A 16,081-nucleotide genomic window follows, 5' to 3' on the forward strand; every position below is an offset into this window, starting at 1 on the left:
AGAAGAGGCGGTCCATGAACCCAGCGAGCCGTGGGAAACTTCCTTTACTTTTGCAAGACGAAACAAAGTAATCCGCATCCATCAGTGGTCGCTCTTGTGCCTAGCTTTTTTTTTATCATGCCATGTTGTATTGTGGGGCCTTTACACCTGTGACATTGCTGTGAACGCTGTAAGTGCAAACATTGGCAAGTTCAGACAGAACAGTCAGACCTGTACATAGCCAGGGCTGTCAGGATGGCCGAGTGGTCTAAGGCGCCAGACTCAAGAGAGCTTGATCTTCAGTGCAACTGAGACTTCTGGTCTCCTCATGGAGGCGTGGGTTCAAATCCCACTTCTGACAGGTCTCTTTTACACCCTTAAATCTTCCTGTTTTTTGCAGTGCATTCCCCACACGCCACAATCTTTGCACGGACCTGTAACATATGACGAGAAATCCACCAACGATCAGGCTGGGCCCTCAATCACAATTCCATGTATTCCTGGAAGGGACACCTCAGGCACAACTTCCGTTAAATTTGCACTCCATCACACTAACTGCCGTGCTGGTTTCTCATTAAGCAGTTGATCCTATCTTTGTTGTGAGGCTCTCCTGCCACCTTTTGGGCGGAGAAGGCACTGTCCCTGCAACAACACAGGCAGACATGTTCAACAGGGCTTCCTGGTTATGTGGGAGGAGCAGATTGTCATTGGTCACCCCTTGCGAATTTTAATTTACATAAGGAAGACAGAGAGGTAGCTGGGAGTAGGCAGTACACACGGACATTGAGCTCTATCTTGTGATTTGCAGCCAATTCTAGATTGAGGCAGGAGGAAAGGAGGTGACTTGCCCAACAATGACCATTCTGGGAATTCAGCCACCCTGGGTCTCCCAGGTGAGTGTTTCAGTCCTGCGAGCCACTCATATAAATCTCGCCTGATCGAGCCTGATTGAGCGCTGAATGAGCGTGTTTGAATCCAAGAATCAAACGCCTCTTTCTTAGGAGCAAGAATTGGCAGGCCCTCCCTTGCTTCTGGGGTGGAAGTTTATGGGGCAAGGGTCCAGGACTTGCAGAGAAGTACAAGTGCCAGAAAGTGCCTGCAGTTCTCATCAGTGCCTTTTTTCTGCTCACTGGCAGCTAGGATATCGGCTGATCCCTTCCTTGCAAGAGTGAAAAAAACAACATCTTGAGAGAAACATGACTTTGTGTGGCTCACATAGAGAGAGAGCAGCCAAATAGCACTGCTTTGTTTCTGAAAGACGCATCAGAAATTGTTCAAATTGCCGACTCGGGAATCAGGCTCGTTGGTCTAGGGGTATGATTCTCACTTCGGGTGCGAGAGGTCCCGGGTTCAAATCCCGGACGAGCCCAAGCTGTGGAATTATTTTTAGGCTGCTTATTATATAGGACCATTTCTTCTTTTCAATGCTATAAGACGCCGTGTGTGGTGAGAAAGTTCCTTTCCCTGCACGCTGTTTCCCACTTTTGGCGTATAGAATTTCAGTGCCGGACTTCTTTGCAACTGCTTTTCTGGGGTGGACCATCAGTGTAGGAACATTAAATTCAAAGTGTTTTTCTAGTGTGATTTCAGGTATGGTTTTAAAATCGCCTTTTGGAATAAAAGTGGTCCTCGTTCCTTTCTTCCAAAGAAAGAGATCGGGTAAGGAGGGTCCAACGTTGAGCTTCATGGACATTGGCCCTTGGTCTGTGCTTTCCAGCCCACTACATGCCAAGAAGATTGCTACCAGAGTATCTGTTTCTGTGGTGTAGTGGTTATCACGTTTGCTTTACACGCGAAAGGTCCCTGGTTCGAGACCGGGCAGAAACAGCAGCTTATTGTTTGCATTTACTCTCTCAACTTATAGGAAAGCTGAGCTAATGGAAGCTGTCTATCCCTCGCCAGCGTGACGTACTGTGCTCCAGGGGCATCAGTGACAGCTCAAAAAGAGAAGTGACGATAGTTTGCGCCATTCGTTTGCACGTCCTTTTGTACTGAAGGGTGGGCCTACTTGATGAAAGCAAGGCATGAGAGCAGAAATTGTTTTATTGTCCTCACCGAGAGCATACACCTAGAGCAAACAAAATGTCTGAAGGATGGAGGCATTTTCATTTCTTGTTCGATGACGGCCATGGAAAAGACAGCAACCATATTGCAGAAGAGAGCAGCATGTGCAGTTGCTTGCTTTGGGTGAAGCATTCACCGACTCGCTGCCAATAACCCCCGGAGCTGGTGCAAAAGGTGACTCTTGCGTGCCTCGGCTCGTTGGTCTAGGGGTATGATTCTCGCTTAGGGTGCGAGAGGTCCCGGGTTCAAATCCCGGACGAGCCCTTTTTTAGAGGTAAACATACGAATCCTACTCAAAACTCACAATGCCTGACTATTTCTCATTACACTCGGCGCATTGTTGCACAAATTATTTTGAACCTCAGAAGAAAAACGGATATCCATGCTTTTTCTGCCTTCATGCTTAGTCTGTGTGTGTCCCAGGTGATGCTTTCCCAAGTTGTACTTGCTGGCATTTAGGCATCAGATATTTGTCTGTCGATGCCTGCATAAGTAAATTTTTAATACGTCTAATTGCAAGCATGTTGGCTGATATCTCTGTAGTTTTCACACTTGCTCCTCGCTTTCTGAGTGGCTGCTGATACAGCAGAATAGAAGTAGAGAGAATCCTTGAGAGGAACCTTGCTCTAACAGTAAAACACAGCAAGTTAGTTTCTGTAGTGTAGTGGTCATCACGTTCGCCTAACACGCGAAAGGTCCCCGGTTCGAGACCGGGCAGAAACACTGTGCATGAGCTGCTTTTATGTGCACCCTCTAAAACCTTATTATCTCAATGCAAGCTTAAGAAGAGGCGGTCCATGAACCCAGCGAGCCGTGGGAAACTTCCTTTACTTTTGCAAGACGAAACAAAGTAATCCGCATCCATCAGTGGTCGCTCTTGTGCCTAGCTTTTTTTTTATCATGCCATGTTGTATTGTGGGGCCTTTACACCTGTGACATTGCTGTGAACGCTGTAAGTGCAAACATTGGCAAGTGCAGACAGAAGAGTCAGACCTGTACATAGCCAGGGCTGTCAGGATGGCCGAGTGGTCTAAGGCGCCAGACTCAAGAGAGCTTGATCTTCAGTGCAACTGAGACTTCTGGTCTCCTCATGGAGGCGTGGGTTCAAATCCCACTTCTGACAGGTCTCTTTTACACCCTTAAATCTTCCTGTTTTTTGCAGTGCATTCCCCACACGCCACAATCTTTGCACGGACCTGTAACATATGACGAGAAATCCACCAACGATCAGGCTGGGCCCTCAATCACAATTCCATGTATTCCTGGAAGGGACACCTCAGGCACAACTTCCGTTAAATTTGCACTCCATCACACTAACTGCCGTGCTGGTTTCTCATTAAGCAGTTGATCCTATCTTTGTTGTGAGGCTCTCCTGCCACCTTTTGGGCGGAGAAGGCACTGTCCCTGCAACAACACAGGCAGACATGTTCAACAGGGCTTCCTGGTTATGTGGGAGGAGCAGATTGTCATTGGTCACCCCTTGCGAATTTTAATTTACATAAGGAAGACAGAGAGGTAGCTGGGAGTAGGCAGTTCACACGGACATTGAACTCTATCTTGTGATTTGCAGCCAATTCTAGATTGAGGCAGGAGGAAAGGAGGTGACTTGCCCAACAATGACCATTCTGGGAATTCAGCCACCCTGGGTCTCCCAGGTGAGTGTTTCAGTCCTGCGAGCCACTCATATAAATCTCGCCTGATCTCGCCTGATCGAGCGCTGAGTGAGCGTGTTTAAATCCAAGAATCAAACGCCTCTTTCTTAGGAGCAAGAATTGGCAGGCCCTCCCTTGCTTCTGGGGTGGAAGTTTATGGGGCAAGGGTCCAGGACTTGCAGAGAAGTACAAGTGCCAGAAAGTGCCTGCAGTTCTCATCAGTGCCTTTTTTCTGCTCACTGGCAGCTAGGATATCGGCTGATCCCTTCCTTGCAAGAGTGAAAAAAACAACATCTTGAGAGAAACATGACTTTGTGTGGCTCACATAGAGAGAGAGCAGCCAAATAGCACTGCTTTGTTTCTGAAAGACGCATCAGAAATTGTTCAAATTGCCGACTCGGGAATCAGGCTCGTTGGTCTAGGGGTATGATTCTCGCTTCGGGTGCGAGAGGTCCCGGGTTCAAATCCCGGACGAGCCCAAGCTGTGGAATTATTTTTAGGCTGCTTATTATATAGGACCATTTCTTCTTTTCAATGCTATAAGACGCCGTGTGTGGTGAGAAAGTTCCTTTCCCTGCACGCTGTTTCCCACTTTTGGCGTATAGAATTTCAGTGCCGGACTTCTTTGCAACTGCTTTTCTGGGGTGGACCATCAGTGTAGGAACATTAAATTCAAAGTGTTTTTCTAGTGTGATTTCAGGTATGGTTTTAAAATCGCCTTTTGGAATAAAAGTGGTCCTCGTTCCTTTCTTCCAAAGAAAGAGATCGGGTAAGGAGGGTCCAACGTTGAGCTTCATGGACATTGGCCCTTGGTCTGTGCTTTCCAGCCCACTACATGCCAAGAAGATTGCTACCAGAGTATCTGTTTCTGTGGTGTAGTGGTTATCACGTTTGCTTTACACGCGAAAGGTCCCTGGTTCGAGACCGGGCAGAAACAGCAGCTTATTGTTTGCATTTACTCTCTCAACTTATAGGAAAGCTGAGATAATGGAAGCTGTCTATCCCTCGCCAGCGTGACGTACTGTGCTCCAGGGGCATCAGTGACAGCTCAAAAAGAGAAGTGACGATAGTTTGCGCCATTCGTTTGCACGTCCTTTTGTACTGAAGGGTGGGCCTACTTGATGAAAGCAAGGCATGAGAGCAGAAATTGTTTTATTGTCCTCACCGAGAGCATACACCTAGAGCAAACAAAATGTCTGAAGGATGGAGGCATTTTCATTTCTTGTTCGATGACGGCCATGGAAAAGACAGCAACCATATTGCAGAAGAGAGCAGCATGTGCAGTTGCTTGCTTTGGGTGAAGCATTCACCGACTCGCTGCCAATAACCCCCGGAGCTGGTGCAAAAGGTGACTCTTGCGTGCCTCGGCTCGTTGGTCTAGGGGTATGATTCTCGCTTAGGGTGCGAGAGGTCCCGGGTTCAAATCCCGGACGAGCCCTTTTTTAGAGGTAAACATACGAATCCTACTCAAAACTCACAATGCCTGACTATTTCTCATTACACTCGGCGCATTGTTGCACAAATTATTTTGAACCTCAGAAGAAAAACGGATATCCATGCTTTTTCTGCCTTCATGCTTAGTCTGTGTGTGTCCCAGGTGATGCTTTCCCAAGCTGTACTTGCTGGCATTTAGGCATCAGATATTTGTCTGTCGATGCCTGCATAAGTAAATTTTTAATACGTCTAATTGCAAGCATGTTGGCTGATATCTCTGCAGTTTTCACACTTGCTCCTCGCTTTCTGAGTGGCTGCTGATACAGCAGAATAGAAGTAGAGAGAATCCTTGAGAGGAACCTTGCTCTAACAGTAAAACACAGCAAGTTAGTTTCTGTAGTGTAGTGGTCATCACGTTCGCCTAACACGCGAAAGGTCCCCGGTTCGAGACCGGGCAGAAACACTGTGCATGAGCTGCTTTTATGTGCACCCTCTAAAACCTTATTATCTCAATGCAAGCTTAAGAAGAGGCGGTCCATGAACCCAGCGAGCCGTGGGAAACTTCCTTTACTTTTGCAAGACGAAACAAAGTAATCCGCATCCATCAGTGGTCGCTCTTGTGCCTAGCTTTTTTTTTATCATGCCATGTTGTATTGTGGGGCCTTTACACCTGTGACATTGCTGTGAACGCTGTAAGTGCAAACATTGGCAAGTGCAGACAGAAGAGTCAGACCTGTACATAGCCAGGGCTGTCAGGATGGCCGAGTGGTCTAAGGCGCCAGACTCAAGAGAGCTTGATCTTCAGTGCAACTGAGACTTCTGGTCTCCTCATGGAGGCGTGGGTTCAAATCCCACTTCTGACAGGTCTCTTTTACACCCTTAAATCTTCCTGTTTTTTGCAGTGCATTCCCCACACGCCACAATCTTTGCACGGACCTGTAACATATGACGAGAAATCCACCAACGATCAGGCTGGGCCCTCAATCACAATTCCATGTATTCCTGGAAGGGACACCTCAGGCACAACTTCCGTTAAATTTGCACTCCATCACACTAACTGCCGTGCTGGTTTCTCATTAAGCAGTTGATCCTATCTTTGTTGTGAGGCTCTCCTGCCACCTTTTGGGCGGAGAAGGCACTGTCCCTGCAACAACACAGGCAGACATGTTCAACAGGGCTTCCTGGTTATGTGGGAGGAGCAGATTGTCATTGGTCACCCCTTGCGAATTTTAATTTACATAAGGAAGACAGAGAGGTAGCTGGGAGTAGGCAGTTCACACGGACATTGAACTCTATCTTGTGATTTGCAGCCAATTCTAGATTGAGGCAGGAGGAAAGGAGGTGACTTGCCCAACAATGACCATTCTGGGAATTCAGCCACCCTGGGTCTCCCAGGTGAGTGTTTCAGTCCTGCGAGCCACTCATATAAATCTCGCCTGATCGAGCCTGATTGAGCGCTGAGTGAGCGTGTTTGAATCCAAGAATCAAACGCCTCTTTCTTAGGAGCAAGAATTGGCAGGCCCTCCCTTGCTTCTGGGGTGGAAGTTTATGGGGCAAGGGTCCAGGACTTGCAGAGAAGTACAAGTGCCAGAAAGTGCCTGCAGTTCTCATCAGTGCCTTTTTTCTGCTCACTGGCAGCTAGGATATCGGCTGATCCCTTCCTTGCAAGAGTGAAAAAAACAACATCTTGAGAGAAACATGACTTTGTGTGGCTCACATAGAGAGAGAGCAGCCAAATAGCACTGCTTTGTTTCTGAAAGACGCATCAGAAATTGTTCAAATTGCCGACTCGGGAATCAGGCTCGTTGGTCTAGGGGTATGATTCTCACTTCGGGTGCGAGAGGTCCCGGGTTCAAATCCCGGACGAGCCCAAGCTGTGGAATTATTTTTAGGCTGCTTATTATATAGGACCATTTCTTCTTTTCAATGCTATAAGACGCCGTGTGTGGTGAGAAAGTTCCTTTCCCTGCACGCTGTTTCCCACTTTTGGCGTATAGAATTTCAGTGCCGGACTTCTTTGCAACTGCTTTTCTGGGGTGGACCATCAGTGTAGGAACATTAAATTCAAAGTGTTTTTCTAGTGTGATTTCAGGTATGGTTTTAAAATCGCCTTTTGGAATAAAAGTGGTCCTCGTTCCTTTCTTCCAAAGAAAGAGATCGGGTAAGGAGGGTCCAACGTTGAGCTTCATGGACATTGGCCCTTGGTCTGTGCTTTCCAGCCCACTACATGCCAAGAAGATTGCTACCAGAGTATCTGTTTCTGTGGTGTAGTGGTTATCACGTTCGCTTTACACGCGAAAGGTCCCTGGTTCGAGACCGGGCAGAAACAGCAGCTTATTGTTTGCATTTACTCTCTCAACTTATAGGAAAGCTGAGATAATGGAAGCTGTCTATCCCTCGCCAGCGTGACGTACTGTGCTCCAGGGGCATCAGTGACAGCTCAAAAAGAGAAGTGACGATAGTTTGCGCCATTCGTTTGCACGTCCTTTTGTACTGAAGGGTGGGCCTACTTGATGAAAGCAAGGCATGAGAGCAGAAATTGTTTTATTGTCCTCACCGAGAGCATACACCTAGAGCAAACAAAATGTCTGAAGGATGGAGGCATTTTCATTTCTTGTTCGATGACGGCCATGGAAAAGACAGCAACCATATTGCAGAAGAGAGCAGCATGTGCAGTTGCTTGCTTTGGGTGAAGCATTCACCGACTCGCTGCCAATAACCCCCGGAGCTGGTGCGAAAGGTGACTCTTGTGTGCCTCGGCTCGTTGGTCTAGGGGTATGATTCTCGCTTAGGGTGCGAGAGGTCCTGGGTTCAAATCCCGGACGAGCCCTTTTTTAGAGGTAAACATACGAATCCTACTCAAAACTCACAATGCCTGACTATTTCTCATTACACTCGGCGCATTGTTGCACAAATTATTTTGAACCTCAGAAGAAAAACGGATATCCATGCTTTTTCTGCCTTCATGCTTAGTCTGTGTGTGTCCCAGGTGATGCTTTCCCAAGCTGTACTTGCTGGCATTTAGGCATCAGATATTTGTCTGTCGATGCCTGCATAAGTAAATTTTTAATACGTCTAATTGCAAGCATGTTGGCTGATATCTCTGCAGTTTTCACACTTGCTCCTCGCTTTCTGAGTGGCTGCTGATACAGCAGAATAGAAGTAGAGAGAATCCTTGAGAGGAACCTTGCTCTAACAGTAAAACACAGCAAGTTAGTTTCTGTAGTGTAGTGGTCATCACGTTCGCCTAACACGCGAAAGGTCCCCGGTTCGAGACCGGGCAGAAACACTGTGCATGAGCTGCTTTTATGTGCACCCTCTAAAACCTTATTATCTCAATGCAAGCTTAAGAAGAGGCGGTCCATGAACCCAGCGAGCCGTGGGAAACTTCCTTTACTTTTGCAAGACGAAACAAAGTAATCCGCATCCATCAGTGGTCGCTCTTGTGCCTAGCTTTTTTTTTATCATGCCATGTTGTATTGTGGGGCCTTTACACCTGTGACATTGCTGTGAACGCTGTAAGTGCAAACATTGGCAAGTGCAGACAGAAGAGTCAGACCTGTACATAGCCAGGGCTGTCAGGATGGCCGAGTGGTCTAAGGCGCCAGACTCAAGAGAGCTTGATCTTCAGTGCAACTGAGACTTCTGGTCTCCTCATGGAGGCGTGGGTTCAAATCCCACTTCTGACAGGTCTCTTTTACACCCTTAAATCTTCCTGTTTTTTGCAGTGCATTCCCCACACGCCACAATCTTTGCACGGACCTGTAACATATGACGAGAAATCCACCAACGATCAGGCTGGGCCCTCAATCACAATTCCATGTATTCCTGGAAGGGACACCTCAGGCACAACTTCCGTTAAATTTGCACTCCATCACACTAACTGCCGTGCTGGTTTCTCACTAAGCAGTTGATCCTATCTTTGTTGTGAGGCTCTCCTGCCACCTTTTGGGCGGAGAAGGCACTGTCCCTGCAACAACAGAGGCAGACATGTTCAACAGGGCTTCCTGGTTATGTGGGAGGAGCAGATTGTCATTGGTCACCCCTTGCGAATTTTAATTTACATAAGGAAGACAGAGAGGTAGCTGGGAGTAGGCAGTACACATGGACATTGAACTCTATCTTGTGATTTGCAGCCAATTCTAGATTGAGGCAGGAGGAAAGGAGGTGACTTGCCCAACAATGACCATTCTGGGAATTCAGCCACCCTGGGTCTCCCAGGTGAGTGTTTCAGTCCTGCGAGCCACTCATATAAATCTCGCCTGATCTCGCCTGATCGAGCGCTGAGTGAGCGTGTTTAAATCCAAGAATCAAACGCCTCTTTCTTAGGAGCAAGAATTGGCAGGCCCTCCCTTGCTTCTGGGGTGGAAGTTTATGGGGCAAGGGTCCAGGACTTGCAGAGAAGTACAAGTGCCAGAAAGTGCCTGCAGTTCTCATCAGTGCCTTTTTTCTGCTCACTGGCAGCTAGGATATCGGCTGATCCCTTCCTTGCAAGAGTGAAAAAAACAACATCTTGAGAGAAACATGACTTTGTGTGGCTCACATAGAGAGAGAGCAGCCAAATAGCACTGCTTTGTTTCTGAAAGACGCATCAGAAATTGTTCAAATTGCCGACTCGGGAATCAGGCTCGTTGGTCTAGGGGTATGATTCTCGCTTCGGGTGCGAGAGGTCCCGGGTTCAAATCCCGGACGAGCCCAAGCTGTGGAATTATTTTTAGGCTGCTTATTATATAGGACCATTTCTTCTTTTCAATGCTATAAGACGCCGTGTGTGGTGAGAAAGTTCCTTTCCCTGCACGCTGTTTCCCACTTTTGGCGTATAGAATTTCAGTGCCGGACTTCTTTGCAACTGCTTTTCTGGGGTGGACCATCAGTGTAGGAACATTAAATTCAAAGTGTTTTTCTAGTGTGATTTCAGGTATGGTTTTAAAATCGCCTTTTGGAATAAAAGTGGTCCTCGTTCCTTTCTTCCAAAGAAAGAGATCGGGTAAGGAGGGTCCAACGTTGAGCTTCATGGACATTGGCCCTTGGTCTGTGCTTTCCAGCCCACTACATGCCAAGAAGATTGCTGCCAGAGTATCTGTTTCTGTGGTGTAGTGGTTATCATGTTCGCTTTACACGCGAAAGGTCCCTGGTTCGAGACCGGGCAGAAACAGCAGCTTATTGTTTGCATTTACTCTCTCAACTTATAGGAAAGCTGAGATAATGGAAGCTGTCTATCCCTCGCCAGCGTGACGTACTGTGCTCCAGGGGCATCAGTGACAGCTCAAAAAGAGAAGTGACGATAGTTTGCGCCATTCGTTTGCACGTCCTTTTGTACTGAAGGGTGGGCCTACTTGATGAAAGCAAGGCATGAGAGCAGAAATTGTTTTATTGTCCTCACCGAGAGCATACACCTAGAGCAAACAAAATGTCTGAAGGATGGAGGCATTTTCATTTCTTGTTCGATGACGGCCATGGAAAAGACAGCAACCATATTGCAGAAGAGAGCAGCATGTGCAGTTGCTTGCTTTGGGTGAAGCATTCACCGACTCGCTGCCAATATCCCCCGGAGCTGGTGCGAAAGGTGACTCTTGTGTGCCTCAGCTCGTTGGTCTAGGGGTATGATTCTCGCTTAGGGTGCGAGAGGTCCTGGGTTCAAATCCCGGACGAGCCCTTTTTTAGAGGTAAACATACGAATCCTACTCAAAACTCACAATGCCTGACTATTTCTCATTACACTCGGCGCATTGTTGCACAAATTATTTTGAACCTCAGAAGAAAAACGGATATCCATGCTTTTTCTGCCTTCATGCTTAGTCTGTGTGTGTCCCAGGTGATGCTTTCCCAAGCTGTTCTTGCTGGCATTTAGGCATCAGATATTTGTCTGTCGATGCCTGCATAAGTAAATTTTTAATACGTCTAATTGCAAGCATGTTGGCTGATATCTCTGCAGTTTTCACACTTGCTCCTCGCTTTCTGAGTGGCTGCTGATACAGCAGAATAGAAGTAGAGAGAATCCTTGAGAGGAACCTTGCTCTAACAGTAAAACACAGCAAGTTAGTTTCTGTAGTGTAGTGGTCATCACGTTCGCCTAACATGCGAAAGGTCCCTGGTTTGAGACCGGGCAGAAACACTGTGCATGAGCTGCTTTTATGTGCACCCTCTAAAACCTTATTATCTCAATGCAAGCTTAAGAAGAGGCGGTCCATGAACCCAGCGAGCCGTGGGAAACTTCCTTTACTTTTGCAAGACGAAACAAAGTAATCCGCATCCATCAGTGGTCGCTCTTGTGCCTAGCTTTTTTTTTATCATGCCATGTTGTATTGTGGGGCCTTTACACCTGTGACATTGCTGTGAACGCTGTAAGTGCAAACATTGGCAAGTTCAGACAGAACAGTCAGACCTGTACATAGCCAGGGCTGTCAGGATGGCCGAGTGGTCTAAGGCGCCAGACTCAAGAGAGCTTGATCTTCAGTGCAACTGAGACTTCTGGTCTCCTCATGGAGGCGTGGGTTCAAATCCCACTTCTGACAGGTCTCTTTTACACCCTTAAATCTTCCTGTTTTTTGCAGTGCATTCCCCACACGCCACAATCTTTGCACGGACCTGTAACATATGACGAGAAATCCACCAACGATCAGGCTGGGCCCTCAATCACAATTCCATGTATTCCTGGAAGGGACACCTCAGGCACAACTTCCGTTAAATTTGCACTCCATCACACTAACTGCCGTGCTGGTTTCTCATTAAGCAGTTGATCCTATCTTTGTTGTGAGGCTCTCCTGCCACCTTTTGGGCGGAGAAGGCACTGTCCCTGCAACAACACAGGCAGACATGTTCAACAGGGCTTCCTGGTTATGTGGGAGGAGCAGATTGTCATTGGTCACCCCTTGCGAATTTTAATTTACATAAGGAAGACAGAGAGGTAGCTGGGAGTAGGCAGTACACACGGACATTGAGCTCTATCTTGTGATTTGCAGCCAATTCTAGATTGAGGCAGGAGGAAAGGAGGTGACTTGCCCAACAATGACCATTCTGGGAATTCAGCCACCCTGGGTCTCCCAGGTGAGTGTTTCAGTCCTGCGAGCCACTCATATAAATCTCGCCTGATCGAGCCTGATTGAGCGCTGAATGAGCGTGTTTGAATCCAAGAATCAAACGCCTCTTTCTTAGGAGCAAGAATTGGCAGGCCCTCCCTTGCTTCTGGGGTGGAAGTTTATGGGGCAAGGGTCCAGGACTTGCAGAGAAGTACAAGTGCCAGAAAGTGCCTGCAGTTCTCATCAGTGCCTTTTTTCTGCTCACTGGCAGCTAGGATATCGGCTGATCCCTTCCTTGCAAGAGTGAAAAAAACAACATCTTGAGAGAAACATGACTTTGTGTGGCTCACATAGAGAGAGAGCAGCCAAATAGCACTGCTTTGTTTCTGAAAGACGCATCAGAAATTGTTCAAATTGCCGACTCGGGAATCAGGCTCGTTGGTCTAGGGGTATGATTCTCACTTCGGGTGCGAGAGGTCCCGGGTTCAAATCCCGGACGAGCCCAAGCTGTGGAATTATTTTTAGGCTGCTTATTATATAGGACCATTTCTTCTTTTCAATGCTATAAGACGCCGTGTGTGGTGAGAAAGTTCCTTTCCCTGCACGCTGTTTCCCACTTTTGGCGTATAGAATTTCAGTGCCGGACTTCTTTGCAACTGCTTTTCTGGGGTGGACCATCAGTGTAGGAACATTAAATTCAAAGTGTTTTTCTAGTGTGATTTCAGGTATGGTTTTAAAATCGCCTTTTGGAATAAAAGTGGTCCTCGTTCCTTTCTTCCAAAGAAAGAGATCGGGTAAGGAGGGTCCAACGTTGAGCTTCATGGACATTGGCCCTTGGTCTGTGCTTTCCAGCCCACTACATGCCAAGAAGATTGCTACCAGAGTATCTGTTTCTGTGGTGTAGTGGTTATCACGTTTGCTTTACACGCGAAAGGTCCCTGGTTCGAGACCGGGCAGAAACAGCAGCTTATTGTTTGCATTTACTCTCTCAACTTATAGGAAAGCTGAGCTAATGGAAGCTGTCTATCCCTCGCCAGCGTGACGTACTGTGCTCCAGGGGCATCAGTGACAGCTCAAAAAGAGAAGTGACGATAGTTTGCGCCATTCGTTTGCACGTCCTTTTGTACTGAAGGGTGGGCCTACTTGATGAAAGCAAGGCATGAGAGCAGAAATTGTTTTATTGTCCTCACCGAGAGCATACACCTAGAGCAAACAAAATGTCTGAAGGATGGAGGCATTTTCATTTCTTGTTCGATGACGGCCATGGAAAAGACAGCAACCATATTGCAGAAGAGAGCAGCATGTGCAGTTGCTTGCTTTGGGTGAAGCATTCACCGACTCGCTGCCAATAACCCCCGGAGCTGGTGCAAAAGGTGACTCTTGCGTGCCTCGGCTCGTTGGTCTAGGGGTATGATTCTCGCTTAGGGTGCGAGAGGTCCCGGGTTCAAATCCCGGACGAGCCCTTTTTTAGAGGTAAACATACGAATCCTACTCAAAACTCACAATGCCTGACTATTTCTCATTACACTCGGCGCATTGTTGCACAAATTATTTTGAACCTCAGAAGAAAAACGGATATCCATGCTTTTTCTGCCTTCATGCTTAGTCTGTGTGTGTCCCAGGTGATGCTTTCCCAAGTTGTACTTGCTGGCATTTAGGCATCAGATATTTGTCTGTCGATGCCTGCATAAGTAAATTTTTAATACGTCTAATTGCAAGCATGTTGGCTGATATCTCTGTAGTTTTCACACTTGCTCCTCGCTTTCTGAGTGGCTGCTGATACAGCAGAATAGAAGTAGAGAGAATCCTTGAGAGGAACCTTGCTCTAACAGTAAAACACAGCAAGTTAGTTTCTGTAGTGTAGTGGTCATCACGTTCGCCTAACACGCGAAAGGTCCCCGGTTCGAGACCGGGCAGAAACACTGTGCATGAGCTGCTTTTATGTGCACCCTCTAAAACCTTATTATCTCAATGCAAGCTTAAGAAGAGGCGGTCCATGAACCCAGCGAGCCGTGGGAAACTTCCTTTACTTTTGCAAGACGAAACAAAGTAATCCGCATCCATCAGTGGTCGCTCTTGTGCCTAGCTTTTTTTTTATCATGCCATGTTGTATTGTGGGGCCTTTACACCTGTGACATTGCTGTGAACGCTGTAAGTGCAAACATTGGCAAGTGCAGACAGAAGAGTCAGACCTGTACATAGCCAGGGCTGTCAGGATGGCCGAGTGGTCTAAGGCGCCAGACTCAAGAGAGCTTGATCTTCAGTGCAACTGAGACTTCTGGTCTCCTCATGGAGGCGTGGGTTCAAATCCCACTTCTGACAGGTCTCTTTTACACCCTTAAATCTTCCTGTTTTTTGCAGTGCATTCCCCACACGCCACAATCTTTGCACGGACCTGTAACATATGACGAGAAATCCACCAACGATCAGGCTGGGCCCTCAATCACAATTCCATGTATTCCTGGAAGGGACACCTCAGGCACAACTTCCGTTAAATTTGCACTCCATCACACTAACTGCCGTGCTGGTTTCTCATTAAGCAGTTGATCCTATCTTTGTTGTGAGGCTCTCCTGCCACCTTTTGGGCGGAGAAGGCACTGTCCCTGCAACAACACAGGCAGACATGTTCAACAGGGCTTCCTGGTTATGTGGGAGGAGCAGATTGTCATTGGTCACCCCTTGCGAATTTTAATTTACATAAGGAAGACAGAGAGGTAGCTGGGAGTAGGCAGTTCACACGGACATTGAACTCTATCTTGTGATTTGCAGCCAATTCTAGATTGAGGCAGGAGGAAAGGAGGTGACTTGCCCAACAATGACCATTCTGGGAATTCAGCCACCCTGGGTCTCCCAGGTGAGTGTTTCAGTCCTGCGAGCCACTCATATAAATCTCGCCTGATCTCGCCTGATCGAGCGCTGAGTGAGCGTGTTTAAATCCAAGAATCAAACGCCTCTTTCTTAGGAGCAAGAATTGGCAGGCCCTCCCTTGCTTCTGGGGTGGAAGTTTATGGGGCAAGGGTCCAGGACTTGCAGAGAAGTACAAGTGCCAGAAAGTGCCTGCAGTTCTCATCAGTGCCTTTTTTCTGCTCACTGGCAGCTAGGATATCGGCTGATCCCTTCCTTGCAAGAGTGAAAAAAACAACATCTTGAGAGAAACATGACTTTGTGTGGCTCACATAGAGAGAGAGCAGCCAAATAGCACTGCTTTGTTTCTGAAAGACGCATCAGAAATTGTTCAAATTGCCGACTCGGGAATCAGGCTCGTTGGTCTAGGGGTATGATTCTCGCTTCGGGTGCGAGAGGTCCCGGGTTCAAATCCCGGACGAGCCCAAGCTGTGGAATTATTTTTAGGCTGCTTATTATATAGGACCATTTCTTCTTTTCAATGCTATAAGACGCCGTGTGTGGTGAGAAAGTTCCTTTCCCTGCACGCTGTTTCCCACTTTTGGCGTATAGAATTTCAGTGCCGGACTTCTTTGCAACTGCTTTTCTGGGGTGGACCATCAGTGTAGGAACATTAAATTCAAAGTGTTTTTCTAGTGTGATTTCAGGTATGGTTTTAAAATCGCCTTTTGGAATAAAAGTGGTCCTCGTTCCTTTCTTCCAAAGAAAGAGATCGGGTAAGGAGGGTCCAACGTTGAGCTTCATGGACATTGGCCCTTGGTCTGTGCTTTCCAGCCCACTACATGCCAAGAAGATTGCTACCAGAGTATCTGTTTCTGTGGTGTAGTGGTTATCACGTTTGCTTTACACGCGAAAGGTCCCTGGTTCGAGACCGGGCAGAAACAGCAGCTTATTGTTTGCATTTACTCTCTCAACTTATAGGAAAGCTGAGATAATGGAAGCTGTCTATCCCTCGCCAGCGTGACGTACTGTGCTCCAGGGGCATCAGTGACAGCTCAAAAAGAGAAGTGACGATAGTTTGCGCCATTC

General features: G+C 47.3%; 27 non-coding genes across 27 annotated transcripts; all 27 read left to right on the plus strand.

Annotated features, from left to right (window-relative positions):
• Positions 1-228: 228 nt before the first annotated feature.
• TRNAL-CAA (transfer RNA leucine (anticodon CAA)) lies at positions 229-340 on the plus strand. Its single transcript has 2 exons — positions 229-266; positions 295-340. It is a non-coding gene; the product is annotated as a tRNA-Leu (tRNA).
• Positions 341-1,276: 936 nt separating this feature from the next.
• TRNAP-CGG (transfer RNA proline (anticodon CGG)) lies at positions 1,277-1,348 on the plus strand. Its single transcript has one exon. It is a non-coding gene; the product is annotated as a tRNA-Pro (tRNA).
• Positions 1,349-1,733: 385 nt separating this feature from the next.
• TRNAV-UAC (transfer RNA valine (anticodon UAC)) lies at positions 1,734-1,806 on the plus strand. Its single transcript has one exon. It is a non-coding gene; the product is annotated as a tRNA-Val (tRNA).
• A 429-nt stretch (positions 1,807-2,235) lies between these two features.
• On the plus strand, positions 2,236-2,307 carry TRNAP-AGG (transfer RNA proline (anticodon AGG)). Its single transcript has one exon. It is a non-coding gene; the product is annotated as a tRNA-Pro (tRNA).
• A 386-nt stretch (positions 2,308-2,693) lies between these two features.
• Positions 2,694-2,766, plus strand: TRNAV-AAC (transfer RNA valine (anticodon AAC)). Its single transcript has one exon. It is a non-coding gene; the product is annotated as a tRNA-Val (tRNA).
• Positions 2,767-3,054: 288 nt separating this feature from the next.
• On the plus strand, positions 3,055-3,166 carry TRNAL-CAA (transfer RNA leucine (anticodon CAA)). The gene is made up of 2 exons: positions 3,055-3,092; positions 3,121-3,166. It is a non-coding gene; the product is annotated as a tRNA-Leu (tRNA).
• Positions 3,167-4,102: 936 nt separating this feature from the next.
• On the plus strand, positions 4,103-4,174 carry TRNAP-CGG (transfer RNA proline (anticodon CGG)). Its single transcript has one exon. It is a non-coding gene; the product is annotated as a tRNA-Pro (tRNA).
• A 385-nt stretch (positions 4,175-4,559) lies between these two features.
• Positions 4,560-4,632, plus strand: TRNAV-UAC (transfer RNA valine (anticodon UAC)). The gene has a single exon. It is a non-coding gene; the product is annotated as a tRNA-Val (tRNA).
• Positions 4,633-5,061: 429 nt separating this feature from the next.
• Positions 5,062-5,133, plus strand: TRNAP-AGG (transfer RNA proline (anticodon AGG)). Its single transcript has one exon. It is a non-coding gene; the product is annotated as a tRNA-Pro (tRNA).
• Positions 5,134-5,519: 386 nt separating this feature from the next.
• Positions 5,520-5,592, plus strand: TRNAV-AAC (transfer RNA valine (anticodon AAC)). Its single transcript has one exon. It is a non-coding gene; the product is annotated as a tRNA-Val (tRNA).
• A 288-nt stretch (positions 5,593-5,880) lies between these two features.
• Positions 5,881-5,992, plus strand: TRNAL-CAA (transfer RNA leucine (anticodon CAA)). The gene is made up of 2 exons: positions 5,881-5,918; positions 5,947-5,992. It is a non-coding gene; the product is annotated as a tRNA-Leu (tRNA).
• Positions 5,993-6,928: 936 nt separating this feature from the next.
• TRNAP-CGG (transfer RNA proline (anticodon CGG)) lies at positions 6,929-7,000 on the plus strand. The gene has a single exon. It is a non-coding gene; the product is annotated as a tRNA-Pro (tRNA).
• A 385-nt stretch (positions 7,001-7,385) lies between these two features.
• Positions 7,386-7,458, plus strand: TRNAV-UAC (transfer RNA valine (anticodon UAC)). Its single transcript has one exon. It is a non-coding gene; the product is annotated as a tRNA-Val (tRNA).
• A 429-nt stretch (positions 7,459-7,887) lies between these two features.
• Positions 7,888-7,959, plus strand: TRNAP-AGG (transfer RNA proline (anticodon AGG)). Its single transcript has one exon. It is a non-coding gene; the product is annotated as a tRNA-Pro (tRNA).
• Positions 7,960-8,345: 386 nt separating this feature from the next.
• TRNAV-AAC (transfer RNA valine (anticodon AAC)) lies at positions 8,346-8,418 on the plus strand. Its single transcript has one exon. It is a non-coding gene; the product is annotated as a tRNA-Val (tRNA).
• Positions 8,419-8,706: 288 nt separating this feature from the next.
• On the plus strand, positions 8,707-8,818 carry TRNAL-CAA (transfer RNA leucine (anticodon CAA)). The gene is made up of 2 exons: positions 8,707-8,744; positions 8,773-8,818. It is a non-coding gene; the product is annotated as a tRNA-Leu (tRNA).
• A 936-nt stretch (positions 8,819-9,754) lies between these two features.
• On the plus strand, positions 9,755-9,826 carry TRNAP-CGG (transfer RNA proline (anticodon CGG)). Its single transcript has one exon. It is a non-coding gene; the product is annotated as a tRNA-Pro (tRNA).
• Positions 9,827-10,211: 385 nt separating this feature from the next.
• Positions 10,212-10,284, plus strand: TRNAV-UAC (transfer RNA valine (anticodon UAC)). The gene has a single exon. It is a non-coding gene; the product is annotated as a tRNA-Val (tRNA).
• Positions 10,285-11,171: 887 nt separating this feature from the next.
• TRNAV-AAC (transfer RNA valine (anticodon AAC)) lies at positions 11,172-11,244 on the plus strand. The gene has a single exon. It is a non-coding gene; the product is annotated as a tRNA-Val (tRNA).
• Positions 11,245-11,532: 288 nt separating this feature from the next.
• On the plus strand, positions 11,533-11,644 carry TRNAL-CAA (transfer RNA leucine (anticodon CAA)). Its single transcript has 2 exons — positions 11,533-11,570; positions 11,599-11,644. It is a non-coding gene; the product is annotated as a tRNA-Leu (tRNA).
• A 936-nt stretch (positions 11,645-12,580) lies between these two features.
• Positions 12,581-12,652, plus strand: TRNAP-CGG (transfer RNA proline (anticodon CGG)). The gene has a single exon. It is a non-coding gene; the product is annotated as a tRNA-Pro (tRNA).
• A 385-nt stretch (positions 12,653-13,037) lies between these two features.
• On the plus strand, positions 13,038-13,110 carry TRNAV-UAC (transfer RNA valine (anticodon UAC)). The gene has a single exon. It is a non-coding gene; the product is annotated as a tRNA-Val (tRNA).
• Positions 13,111-13,539: 429 nt separating this feature from the next.
• TRNAP-AGG (transfer RNA proline (anticodon AGG)) lies at positions 13,540-13,611 on the plus strand. The gene has a single exon. It is a non-coding gene; the product is annotated as a tRNA-Pro (tRNA).
• Positions 13,612-13,997: 386 nt separating this feature from the next.
• TRNAV-AAC (transfer RNA valine (anticodon AAC)) lies at positions 13,998-14,070 on the plus strand. The gene has a single exon. It is a non-coding gene; the product is annotated as a tRNA-Val (tRNA).
• Positions 14,071-14,358: 288 nt separating this feature from the next.
• On the plus strand, positions 14,359-14,470 carry TRNAL-CAA (transfer RNA leucine (anticodon CAA)). Its single transcript has 2 exons — positions 14,359-14,396; positions 14,425-14,470. It is a non-coding gene; the product is annotated as a tRNA-Leu (tRNA).
• Positions 14,471-15,406: 936 nt separating this feature from the next.
• Positions 15,407-15,478, plus strand: TRNAP-CGG (transfer RNA proline (anticodon CGG)). Its single transcript has one exon. It is a non-coding gene; the product is annotated as a tRNA-Pro (tRNA).
• A 385-nt stretch (positions 15,479-15,863) lies between these two features.
• On the plus strand, positions 15,864-15,936 carry TRNAV-UAC (transfer RNA valine (anticodon UAC)). Its single transcript has one exon. It is a non-coding gene; the product is annotated as a tRNA-Val (tRNA).
• Positions 15,937-16,081: the final 145 nt, after the last annotated feature.

Source organism: Triturus cristatus, chromosome 10 (assembly GCF_964204655.1).
Source record: "Triturus cristatus chromosome 10, aTriCri1.1, whole genome shotgun sequence".
Lineage (NCBI taxonomy): Eukaryota > Metazoa > Chordata > Amphibia > Caudata > Salamandridae > Triturus > Triturus cristatus.